Source organism: Furipterus horrens, unplaced genomic scaffold (genome assembly GCF_987537825.1).
Source record: "Furipterus horrens unplaced genomic scaffold, mFurHor1.1.pri manual_scaffold_3, whole genome shotgun sequence".
NCBI lineage: Eukaryota > Metazoa > Chordata > Mammalia > Chiroptera > Furipteridae > Furipterus > Furipterus horrens.
This window is the reverse complement of record NW_028327173.1, coordinates 179,589,561-179,602,094: the sequence shown is the minus strand read 5'-3', so window position 1 is coordinate 179,602,094 and position 12,534 is coordinate 179,589,561. Positions and strand designations below refer to the sequence as shown.

General features: G+C 41.6%; 1 protein-coding gene and 1 long non-coding RNA gene across 5 annotated transcripts in view; one reads left to right on the top strand and one right to left on the bottom strand.

Annotated features, from left to right (window-relative positions):
* The window catches only part of PPM1A (protein phosphatase, Mg2+/Mn2+ dependent 1A), a 32,105-nt gene extending 29,201 nt beyond the window's left edge, over nucleotides 1-2,904 (bottom strand). Inside the window, exons 1-2 of one of the 4 annotated variants that reach the window (XR_016509835.1) lie at nucleotides 2,861-2,904; nucleotides 2,360-2,583 (exon numbers count right to left, since the gene is read on the bottom strand). The gene's annotated coding sequence lies outside the window, so the exon portion shown is untranslated. Of the gene's footprint in view, nucleotides 1-2,359; nucleotides 2,650-2,695; nucleotides 2,795-2,860 lie in introns of those variants that run through there. The other 3 variants (XR_016509836.1, XR_016509834.1, XM_090270952.1) reach the window with 3 other exon arrangements.
* Nucleotides 2,905-6,979: 4,075 nt separating this feature from the next.
* LOC150016861 (uncharacterized) lies at nucleotides 6,980-12,217 on the top strand. Its single transcript, XR_016510074.1, has 3 exons — nucleotides 6,980-7,016; nucleotides 7,566-7,655; nucleotides 12,002-12,217. It is a non-coding gene; the product is annotated as an uncharacterized LOC150016861 (long non-coding RNA).
* The last annotated feature ends 317 nt before the right edge of the window (nucleotides 12,218-12,534 follow it).

Sequence of the window (12,534 nt, the reverse complement as noted above, 5' to 3'; positions counted from 1 at the left end):
AAAGGTTAAAGGACTCGTGCATGGACACAGATATTTTGGAGCACAGCCATGACTAAACAATTCTTGTCTCAGGGTTCCTTTTGACAGTTTATACTGTAATTATGGTCATCACTCAGCCCTTTAAACTAAAATATAAACATATATAATCCATGTTAAAATACATGTCTATACACAACATATAATGTATACATATGCCATGTAAAAAAAAATGTGATTACAGCATTCACCCATTTCTCAAATATATAGGGTACCTAGCCCAACTTTACCTGTCTTAGTATACCTCTCCCAAAATGACTTCACTGATGTGAAAAATGTTTAATGGTATTAACTCAATATGTCTTAAGCAACTTCCATGTGCAGTTCATTAAATTAAATGCAATCATCCCTACATGACTGAATATTTAATCAGATACAATGTGAGTTATATTGGGTTGGCCAAAAAGTTCGTTTACTTTTTTCATTTGACGGCTCTAGTAGTGTGCTTAGTTGTCTTTAACTTCATTTGAAACAATGCTGTCACATCAGCGAGCATTAAAAAAATTTTCAAATAGGTGAATTTTTCTGCAGCCATTTTAATACTGAAGATGGAAGAAGGTATGCAACATTTTTGACATATTACACTTTATTATTTCAAGAAAGGTAAAAACACAACTGAAACGCAAAAAAGATTTGTGCAGCGTATGGAGAGGGTGCTGTGACTGACTGAATGTGTCCAAAGTGCTTTGCGAAGTTTCTTGGTACTATTGACATTCTGGCCAAAAAATTCTTTGCTGTGGGGGTGTCTTATGCATTGGAAGATGTTTAGCAGCACCTCTAGCCTCTACACACTAGAAGCCAAGAGGAGACAGCCGACATACTCAGAATATGGTGAAAATGAAAAATGTGTCTTTTATTTTATGGGAAGAACTAAATGGACTTTTTGACCAACCCAATACATAAGAGGAGGACCATATAACACCAGGAAAGGGATGTCTGTGCTTCAATTTACTGGCAAAGGAAATACTAAATTAATAAAGGTAACATGTATGATTAGAAAATACAGTGGAGTGGGTCACTATCTTCCTTGTCAGTTTTCTAATCTGTAGAATTACAGAACTACAATCTTTGGCAAAGACCCAACATGTAAAAAGATAAAAGTATAAAAATGAGATTGTTCCAGTTAAGGAAGTTGGAGAGCAAGCCCTGCCGGACCTCTCTGAGGGCTCTGTAATCCCTAATGCTCAACAGACTACTGTTTAAATAAATAAACCCTCTGACTCTCCGTAGCTCTTTGCATCTAAAAGTGGCTGTGTTTAAAACCCCTACGTGCAAATTTGAAAATATTCTTATGCTTCAAAACAATTTTTAAAATTTCTAATTTCTTTCAATGTCAAAATCATTTACTGTGAGAAAATAATACCTATCTCATAGATTTTTACACCTCCGGTACTCTTCCAATCACTTCCTAGAATGCATTATTCCAATCAGCAGAAAACCTAAGGTTGGGCGTGGGGGTGGCGCATAGATTTCCTGGCTTGAGCAACTTAAGCATGACCTCTGTAAATTTTTAAGTACCACGCGGTGCTTGAGGAAAAGGAAAATTATCTCAGGTGATGAAATTTTCAAAATTTCTAAAACTGCGGTTGGTAGAAGGCTCTTCACGGCCAGAAAATACTTCAAATCTACAAGCAGAATAGAACCATACCCCAAGCAAACGCTAACATCAATAACTTACACAGTTTACACGGTTAAAAAGAGAAGAAATCACTGTGATTTACTTCAATGGATTTGTTCGATGCCTTAATAATGAATGAATCGGAAGCACCACTGACGTAAAGAGTTCTGAAGGAGCCTCACTCTCAGCTCTGCCCCTTATAAAACCTGAAGCAAATGCTACAGAATTTGGTGTTTCGAGGCCAAGTCCTGTCCAAAGGAAGCCCCTCCCCTTCTTTCTCCCGGCCTCCCCTCCCAGGGGTTGGAGCCCAGGGCGGTCGGGTGGGTGGGTGAGCTGGGAGCCCCTCGCCGCTATGGAGAAGTTCCGCTGGAGGCTCTCCGGCAGGGTCAGCCCGGTGCAAGGCCCTCACCCGTGTTGCCACTACGAACACCCTACCCGGCCCAGGGTCGCGCCCCCTCCCCATGCCGCCGCCACAAACACCCGCCCCCGCCTCCCTGCCACCGCCCTCGCGGAGCGTTAACCCCTCGCCGCCCGCCGCCCGGCTCCGAGGAGGCCGGGCCAGGGGGTGGAGTTGTCGCGTCGCCTCCCGGGAGCGCCCGGGCAGACGCCCGGCTTGTTTACAGGCCCCAGGCCCCAGGCCTGGCCACCATCGCCGCTGTGCAGGCCTGCACCGCCCGCCCGCCCTCGGCCCGACTTCGCGCTTACCCGGAGCAGCCGCGGGGAGGCAGGTCCCTGGTCGGCCGAGGCGGCGGCGGCGACGGCGGCCGGGGAGGGCGCGGGAAGGGGGTCACCACGGCTGCTGTCGAACAGGTCAGGCAGGGGAGGGGACAGAGGAGGGGAGGAGCCGGGTTGTGTCCGGGACCCCGGCTCTCGGTGCCCTCGCGGCTCAGATCATCCGGGCGTTGGAGCGAGAGGCGGAGAGCGGGTCCCTGAGGAGGAGGAGGAAGAACCGAAGATTCATCGCTATCGCGCCCCACCTGCTTGGAGCCCCCCACCCCCCCTCCCCAACCACCCGCTCCTGAACTGCAGTCGCCCGAGCACCCGAAGCTGCGGCCCGGGCCGCCCAGAGACCACTGCTCCCTCGCTCCCGCGCGCGCTCCCGCCCCTAGAGCCGCCGCCGCCTCGAGCGCGTCCCCGCGCAGCCGCGCTCACGACGGAGCCGTGCTGCCCCTCCCCCACCCCTCCGTCCGCCCCGCCCCGCCCCACCTCGCCCCTGCGGCTCAGCCGCCGCTACGGCTGCGGCGCGGCGGAGCCATCTGGAGAGACCCGGATGTCGTTGGGCAGGAGCTGCGGCGAGGGCCGGCCTGCGAGCGGGGGAGGGGCAGCCGTAGATGACGCCATTATCCTACCCAGCCTTTCTCTCCTCGAAGGCCGGGGCTCCAGGCCGAAGTTGAATGGAGTATCCGAATCCCGCATCGGAACTGGGCACTGGAGCTGGACAGTGTGTGCGACTGTCATAGCAGTGAGAAATCGAGAGCCTCACCGATCCAGGCAGTCTGCGGTGCCGGGACTCGGACGTTCTCCTTAAGACGTCCGCGCCTCCCCCCACCCGGCTCTTACACCTGTCTGCAAATACACACCCACTCCCCGCCAAGACGCAGTCCACAGAGCCCCGAGGAGCGACCCTGCCCTTTCGACCTCATGGGCGCTGTCGCGGCCTATCAGCCGCCTGGCTGCTGTAGCTCAAATGCCTATTAGGGCGTAGGGCGCCCCTAGACCTCCTACGCCAGGCTCTACGTCTCTGGAGCCATGCTTTCCTAGTAACCCCGGGAGGTCCACGCAAGTGTCCCAGCCACACTCCTCGCGTCCTGAAGGGCAGCGACACACGCACCCTATACCAGCCACCCACATGCAAGCACAGGGCACATGTTCTAAGTTAATGGAAGCTTTTTCTTTATAGCTTGTGGGATCCCACAGTGTATTTATTTGCACATGTTAGACAGTCACATGGTTCTGTTACCGGGGACCTCCAACGACCTCCAGAGAGGTCAAAGGAAAGGATATTTCAAAATCTTCAGGGTAATCAGAAACGTAATAGCTGCTTCTACGAAGAGTTAGAGATCAGCTAAACCTAATTGAAACTGCACGTGCAGGCGGCCAAAATCCAGTTAAGCTAGCTAGACTACGGAAAACCCGACCCACGCTGTTTGCAGACGCCGGGGATAGAATGACAAACTCTAGCCGACCAATGAATCAGAACTTGAGAGCAGTACATCACCAACATGGGTTCCCATTGGCTGGGGTGCCTTTCCTTCTTGTCAGAAGCTTAACCTGTTCGTGGATTTGACCTACACATTTGAAGAAACGAAAGTTTTTTTTTTTTAAATCCATAGTTTTTTTAAATGCTCTAGTATATACAAAGAGAAAACAAATACGTAAGTTCTTCATTGTAGGAGACAGGTACTTTAGAAAGAACACTGAAAAACAGCCAAATTGAGTTCTGGCCAATAAAATGGTAAATTTGTGATGAGGCCTCTCCATTTCATCTCAGGAGGTTACTGTAGAGAACAAGTTGTATCTACTAAAAACACTTTGTTATCCCAACTTTTATTGTTTTTCTGTCATCATTTAGCTGCTTTTAAAGTTGTAAAAACCATCTCCAATTTCTTCAACATGACTTTTTGGGAAGGTTCTGTTCTTTTCACATTTAGGCCTGGGAACCTAATAACAGGATCAAACAGTATCACCTAATGGTCACTGGCAGGCCAAATCTTCAAGGAGCCCCCGAAATCACTCTACCCAATATTTTGAGGGTTAAAATTGTTTAGAGTAAGGTGAAGATGGATCATTTCCAGGTACACAAAGTAAAAATAAAATTCACTTCTGCCCTTTGTCCCAGTATCATGTGAGGACACATTTCCTAATTGCTTCTTCACACACATGTCAAAAAAAAAAAAAAAAAAAAATTAAATCTTTAAAACTGCCTTATTGCAATCCTTAATACTTTAGACAAGTAAGCGCATGATTAGCATAGTGGACTCATTACCATCCTGAAATAGAAAAGTTCATGTGGCAACCACTTTTTGGAGTGTCTTAGAAGACAAATTTTTTTATAAAGCAGAACTGGGGTTGCTAATGTCAGTAGCGGCATTGAACTTGAAGGTCTTGCCTGTCTTACTGCTTCCTTCCTTTAGTCATCTGTACCCTCTCTCTGCTCTATACTTGTAGGAGAATTTGGGTCAATTGTAACAGAAGAGGTAGAAAAAAAGAAAATATGAACATAAAGAAACTTAAAGGAGTCTGCACAGCGTCTCACAGATGCAGATAAAACTGCACCTTCCTCTATTTCTTACTTCTCGATACAGCTTGCAGGGACATTTTAGTATAAACTTAGAAAATTCATGGGTTATAAGATTAACATTTTAAAATTTGGTGTAAAGCTATCTTAATATTACCTGAATAAATATGCTTGATATTTAATGTCCCCTCCCTTATACTAAATATTATATTTCCAAAATATTATCATAAAGATTCTTTAAACATAATACTATTAGAAAGGGGCAAAAGCATATTGGAAAAAAAGCGTTGTTTCCTTTCCTTTCCAAAATATGTAATAATTCATGGATTAAATGTTTTAAAAATATTTTTTAAATTTATTTTTTAGAGAAAGAGGAAGGGAAGGAGAAAGAAAGGCAGAGAAACATCATGTGTGAGAGATACATCAAGATATATCAGTCAGTTGACTCTCACACACCCCCAGCCTGGGACCTGGCCCACAACCCAGGCATGTGCCCTTGACTGGGAATCCAACTGGCAACCTTTTGGTTCTCAGGTTTGCAGGCCGGTGCTCAATCAACTGAGGCACACCAGCCAGGGCAAAGGTTTCTTTTTCTTTTGAACTATAAGGCTTTGCTTGGGCCTATACGTTAGGGATGTTTATAGTTTTTGTGAAACAGTGGTAATATACTGCCATAACTATTTTAGTAATTTTTATAGGTATATGTATATTTCAAATGAGATACTCTTTTTTTTCATTTTTTAATTGTTCTATTACTGTTGTCCCATTTTCCCCTCATTGCTGTCCCTGCCCCGCCCACCTCCCCCCTCTCTCACATATAGGTATATTTTAAAACTGTCCTACTCTGCTTTGAAAATCTGTTTATATTTCAATTACCAAAGAGGAAAAGGATTTTTCTGAAAGATTAGCTTTCAAGTCCTGAATTTAAGTGTATGCTATTAGTTTAGTAATCCAGAGCCTTGGGGTGAGGACAGGGGCTGCAGTGAGGAGTCTAAAGATTAGACTGATCAGTAATACTCTCTCCTCTTTTCTCCAACAATTGTGATTTAAAGAAATTACTGTTGTGAATCCACCCAGGAGAGTCCACTGCTGAGACAGCCTTGCTTGAGCCTCTCAAAATAATTGCAGCAATTAAAGTGACCCCTGCTTCAAGGGAATTCCTGAGAATCCCCTTCACCTGACCCATTCATCCTTTCACCCTGAAGCCAGTCACTCCCCAGAAGTTACAAAGCCAAGCAGAGTATAGATTCAGATCTTCCTTCCTCCTCCTCCTTCATTGCCCATTCCAGGTTTTTTCCTCACAAACATCCTCTTCATTTGTCCTGCTCTTCTCTCTTCTTTTTATCACATTACTCTTCCCCTTTTCTTTTGTTTCCTTTTTATATCCTTTACTCCTTTCCCCATTCTTCTTTTCTTTTTTTTCTTTAGCTTAATCCAAATTACAGCTTCTGCTACCCAGTTTCCACTGGAGCAATACATATGAGCGAACAGTGTCCCTAAACTAATTTTGTTGGAGAGGATGTATGCCTCACCACAGTCTTCCTTCCTTCATCCCTCTGTCCCCCACAATATCAGGTCATGAAAAATTTAGCTGTTTAAAGGACTCTCAGAGAATGAACAGGATTAGAGGATTCTATTCTGTGTAACCTCACTGGGACAACCCCATTAGGGTAGGGCAGAAGGAAGTCAGCAGTTTTCTGCTGCCACTTGGGCTCCCTCTGGTCCCTAAGTGAAATGTGGGCACTGTGAGCAACACTGGCCAAGCCCTGGATAGTCTTTAGAATAGGCTCTTGACTCAAGAGAACCGTATATAGCCACAGCCTTACAACATTGGTGTGTCTCTTGTCAGACAAGTTTACTGTGCTGGGTGCTAGTGGTAGATAATGACATCAATGGGCAAAAGCCCAGCTCCCAAGGAGCTCATGTTATAATGAGGGATATAGACAAAGAAGTAAATAAATAAATAAGGAAATTGCAGATTGTGATCAGTGTTGTAAGGAAATAAGTAATACTTGAAAAATGAAGTCATTTTAAGCTTGAGAGCAATTAAATACGGAGACACTAATATACTTTTTTTTTTTCTGTTGCAGGATTACACAAAATAGAGCTCCATCACAGAAAAAGGTAATAAAATCCCTTTGTGTTCTGCAAAGTAGAACTAGAACCAATTCATGGGAATTACAGAGAAGATAATTTTAATTCAATATAAAGGGATGGAAATGACCTAGAAGAGCAATTATCAACCATTGTGCCATAAGAATTTTTAAAACATGCAATATCTGACTCTTTGGTCAGGTTCACTGACCTCTTTTCCCTTAGATTGTCAAAAAAATGACAACAGCCAACACAGCAATAGTTATCCGGTGTGAATGAATCAAAATCACACCTATTTTCTTTGTTAGATCAGCAAAAATATATATATTTTGGTGTGCCGCAGAATTTTAGTAATTAGTTTATGTGTGCCATGAGATGAAAAAGGTTGAAAATTGCTGACCTAGAATGTGCTGATCTCCATATCAGGCCCCTTATGGGTATTATTTCACTCTCACAATACCTTTGTAAAGAAGATACTATTTTTCCGTTTTATAAAAGAGAAAACTAAGGCAGAGAAAAATAACTCTTCTGCAGACTTAGAACCACCTGATTTCGAAATCCCTGCTTTTTCTGTTGCAGAAGCTGACTGGCCTTGACAACTTGCTCTCTCTTTGAGCCTCTTTCCAGTGCATTTTCCCATCCAAGAAAAAGAGAACAATTCCAACAAAGGTATCTTTACTTGAAGATGTTTTGGTGAGGTGGGATAGGAGTTATACTACACATACACACACAAAAAAATACTTCCCAAGTTTCATGTAAAATCATTCCTTTTCCTTGAGTTTTGCTTCCAGCTCTTACCTCCTCCATTCTCGGGCTCTCTCCATTGAAAGAAAATTTCTCTCTTCCCTTCTAACACAATCTACTCTGACACACTCCTTAGAAGTCCCTCTTAAAAAGCTAACCCAATACTTATTGACCCCCATCCCATATATCACTGTAGAGCCTATCATCCTGCCATTCATATAAATATGGCAGAACATCAGGTAGGAGGAAAAATTCAGGTTAGCATCAGACTGAAAACGTAATAGCCTATGGTGGGGACCAGGCAGGCCAAGGTAAGTGAGGCTGGGTGTGGGGAAACAGCAGAAGGTAAGAACAAAGGCCTGGGGTGGGGTGGGGAGAGGAAGAATGGCATGTGGGGTAACAGACAGAGCTCTGGGATATCTGGGGCATGATAAGGGAGGAAGAGAGTGTTATGTAGGCAAGATACCTGTAAGCCATAGTAAGAATTTTGATTTCAAGAGTTATAGAAAAGCACTGGAGGTTTTTAGAGGGGGGAGTGACATGATCGGATTTATGTTTTGCTCTTGATGCAGTATAGAGAAGAGATTTTAAGAAAGCAAAAGTGGAAGAAAGATCCTTTCACATCAGTTTTATAAATCCTTACAAAGGAAGCAAAATTAGCTTTCAGCTTTAAATAGCATAGAATGATTACATTTTCATGGAAGAACGTGGTCATTTTCCCAGATAATGAACACGTTATCTGGGAACTATCCTTATTAGATATTGTTGCCAATGACTCATCAAGTAACCTTTCCTGGTAAGTTTAGTAAAATATAGCAAGGAGTACCTTATAGGAAAAGCCAAGAATCATTAATATCCATTTAAGTGATTTATGTAAGTGAATACTGATTGCCCTCAAAAATATGCTCTAAGAACCTTATTACTCTCTCCCTCTTCATTCACTGTTCTCCCAACATGCATCTGAAGACTAAAATTCTACTAATTAATTTACATCTTATGTATCTAGTGAGGATGGTAGTTTAGGTGTTCTTACTTAAGGCAGACATTTACATCTTAATATGAAAGTCTTTAAATCTTTTAAAGTCAAGTTTTAATACTTGATAAGCAAGTCACCTTGACATGCATTGGTGAGAAAGGGTAAAATAAATTTAAGAAGGGATTTAGTGAAGACCTCAATAGCATCGAAGGTGACTTCTACTTCTTCCACAACCATACTTAGGTCCAATCTTACGCTTGAATCTTTGAAAGAAATACATACACTCCATATACTTAGTCTTCTTATTTGCTACTGGGTTTCCCTCATTTAATCTAACGGTCATATATTGGTGGTCTCCAAAGTAAACCTAGAATAGGTCTTTGGCAAAAGACCATGATAAATTTTATGTTTAATTTTATAAATAGTACATTATAGATAACCCAATAAATAATTTGTAATAAAAATTATATGGCTATTATATTACAACTATAGAATCTATAGTTTCTACATTGATGAGCCAAACAATAATTTCTGTTTATGGTCCAAGTTCATCCCATGCACTAGATACTGTAAATCGTAAGCACCTACCACTGGAAAGAACAATCTATCATTCAGAACCAAGTACTCATTAATAACCTACCATGTGTCAAATACCATTAAACATGAAGAGGGATGCAATTAATAGCCGCTGTAATATATAATAAACCTCCCACCCAACAGCCTTTTATATATGTCCTATCAATTCTATTCAAAATATCTGTTAGAAATAATTTGTTCAAATTATATTTTATGGCTATCATAAGTTCTTGAAAGAAATACTTAATAAACTATATGCATCTGTACTTTTAAAGAACCACATGTACATCTCTTGGGGGTGAGTAAAAGTAGTGACCTTTGTTTAAGTAGGCAAGACATATGAAACTCTTTTGTGTTGTCAATCACAACAAAAGCATGGAAAGGTTAAAGGGAACATTGTGAGTACTTTAAACATGCGATGCCAACAGAAAAATTTTGACTTGATATAAAATTCCAGTGATTTGTATGGACTGGTGAGTCATATGTATCGTATCTGGATTATGTACCCATAAACACTGGCTTAAAAGCAGTAGTCAGACTATTTAGACTGTCATCACTAAACTCATCAGCACATGTCAGTTCTGCCTGAATGTGAAAGCAAAAACTAAAATACAGAAACACATGGAGTTGACAACATATAAAATTTCTGCTGTCCTACACTTGGAGTCCAAAGGCAATGTTACAAAAACGTGTCGAAGTCCATGAAATGCTCCTTGTAATTTTATCTAATTTGGATTGGCTAGATCCTTCTTGGTTATTTAATATTTGCTTGAAGCCTATTAAGGGCAAGAACTCTCACTGACTTATCAATAAAATGCCCTAGATGATGTAAATCTTAATCCCCACCTAGGAAAAGAATTAAGTTAGTAAACCACCAAGTATGAAATATGTGTCATATCCTATTAAACATTGCGAGAGGTGTAAACAAGACTACAATTTGTTGAGCATTTCCTGTTTGCTAGAATCTTAACTTCTACAGTATCTAATGTAATCCTGAAAGTATCCCTTCAAGGTAGCTTTTATTACTATATTTTCCAGATGTGAAATGGAGGCTGTGAGAAGATAAGTCCAGCCACTTCATAGTTGGTCCTCCACAGAGGGTGGAGGTTGGTGGTCTGTGGTCACAGCCAGTTCTTGCAGCTGACTGGCCTGGGTAAGTCCCTCCCATTGACCTGCAAACAGCAATCAAACTCAACTACAAGAGGAAGGTGTACTCAACCCACAAAAGGGTGTACCTTGAGTACCCAGCATGGTGATAGGGGAGGCTTTGCCACTAGACCTCACAGGACACCTACTACATTAGTCTATGCTACCAAGACAGGGAATCATAGCAGCTCTACCAAATACACAGAAACAAATACAGAGAGGCTGTCAAAATGAGGAGATAAAGAAACATGGCTCAAATGAAAGAACAGAACAAAACTCCAGGAAAGGAGCTAAATGAAATGGAAATAAGCAATTTACCAGGTGCAGAGTTCAAAACAATGGTTAAAAGAATGCTCAAGGAAATTGGTGAGGACCTCAACAGCATAAAAAGATCCAGTCAGAAATGAAGACTACACTAATCGAAATAAAAAACAATTTACAAGGTAATAATAGTAGAGTAGATGAAGCTGAGAATCAAATCAATGATTTGGAAGATAAGGAAGCAAAAAAACAACCAATCAGAACAATAAGAAGAAAACAGAATCCAAAAAAAATGAGGATAGTGTAAGCAGCATCTAGGACAGCTTCAAAAGTTTCAAAATTTGCAGCATGGGGTGCCAGAAGGAGAAGAGAAAGAGCAAGAAACTGGAAATACGTTTGAAAAAATAACAAAAGAAAATGTCCCTAATTTGGTGAAGGAAATAGACATGCAACTCCAAGAAGCACGGAGAGTCCCAAACAAGATGGATGCAAAGAGGATCACTCCAAGACACATCATAATGAAAATGTCAAAGGTTAAAGATAAAGAGAGAATCTAAAAGAAGCAAGAGAAAAGCAGTTAGTTACTTATAGGGGAATTCCCATAAGACTGTCAGCTGATTTCTCAAGAGAAACTTTGCAGGCTAGGAGGGATTGGCAAGCAATATTCAGAGTCATGAAAAATAGGGACCTACAGCCAAGATTGCTCTACCCAGCAGAGCTATCATTTAGAATGGAAGGGCAGATAAAGAGCTTCCCTGACAAGAAAAACCTAAAGGAGTTCATCATCACCAAACTATTATTATTTGAAATAGTAAAGGGATTTATTTAAGAAAAAGAAGATCATAATCATAACAATAAAATGGTAAAAAATACATGTCTATCAATAACTGAATCTAAAAAACAAACTAAGCAAACAAGAAGGACAGAGAATCATGAATACAGAAAACATTTTGATGATTGCCATTTGGAAGGGATTGTGGGAGAATGGGTGAAGAAGTAAGGGGATTATGTAGTACAAGTAGGTAGTTACAGAATAGCCATGGAATGTAAAAAGTACAGTATAGAAAATGGGGTAGCCAAAGAACTTATACACATGACCCATGGACATGAACAATGGTGTGGGGATTGCCTGTGGGAGTGGGGATTACTGGGTGGAGGGAGGGCAAAGGGGAAAAAATTGGGACAACTGTAATAGCATAAATAATAAAATACAAAAAAAAAAAAAAAGACAAGTAAGTGTTACTAGAGCCATCTTATGGAAAAATCCAAAAGAACTCTTTGTCCGACAATATTTCTGTCTCTTGGTTCACAGATGTCATAATAAGAATATCCTTGAAGAAATGGTCTGGATTTGCATTAGGAGAAGACTTTTGTGGGAGAAAAGCTATGCCCAGCATCTTTGAGATGGGAATGACTCCCTTAACTGGATTGGAAACAAAGTGTGAAGAGGTAATTAAGTATCAGGAAGAAAAAGTTGTATAAGACCTAATTGTCAAAGATTTTGAAAGCCTCCAGGAGGATTTTAGACTTGATGGTTATGTCAGATTTATTTTTCAAAAAATGCCTTTATGCTGATTTCTTTCCACTTCTCCTCTTCCAAACATTGCCATTCTTGGATCTTCTCCCACTGATTTTGGGTGAATCTTTGGAACTTCCTCAACCTATAGAATGTGATTAAAGTGATACTGCATTACTTCCAGGGCTAGGTCAATAAAAAGCATTATGGCTTCTATCTGGTTATTTCTCTTTCAGGGCATTTACCCTTGGAACTACTCTACCATGTAGTAAGGAAGCCCAGGTAACATGGAACGGCAATGTGTAGGTGTTCTAGTTGACAGCCTATGT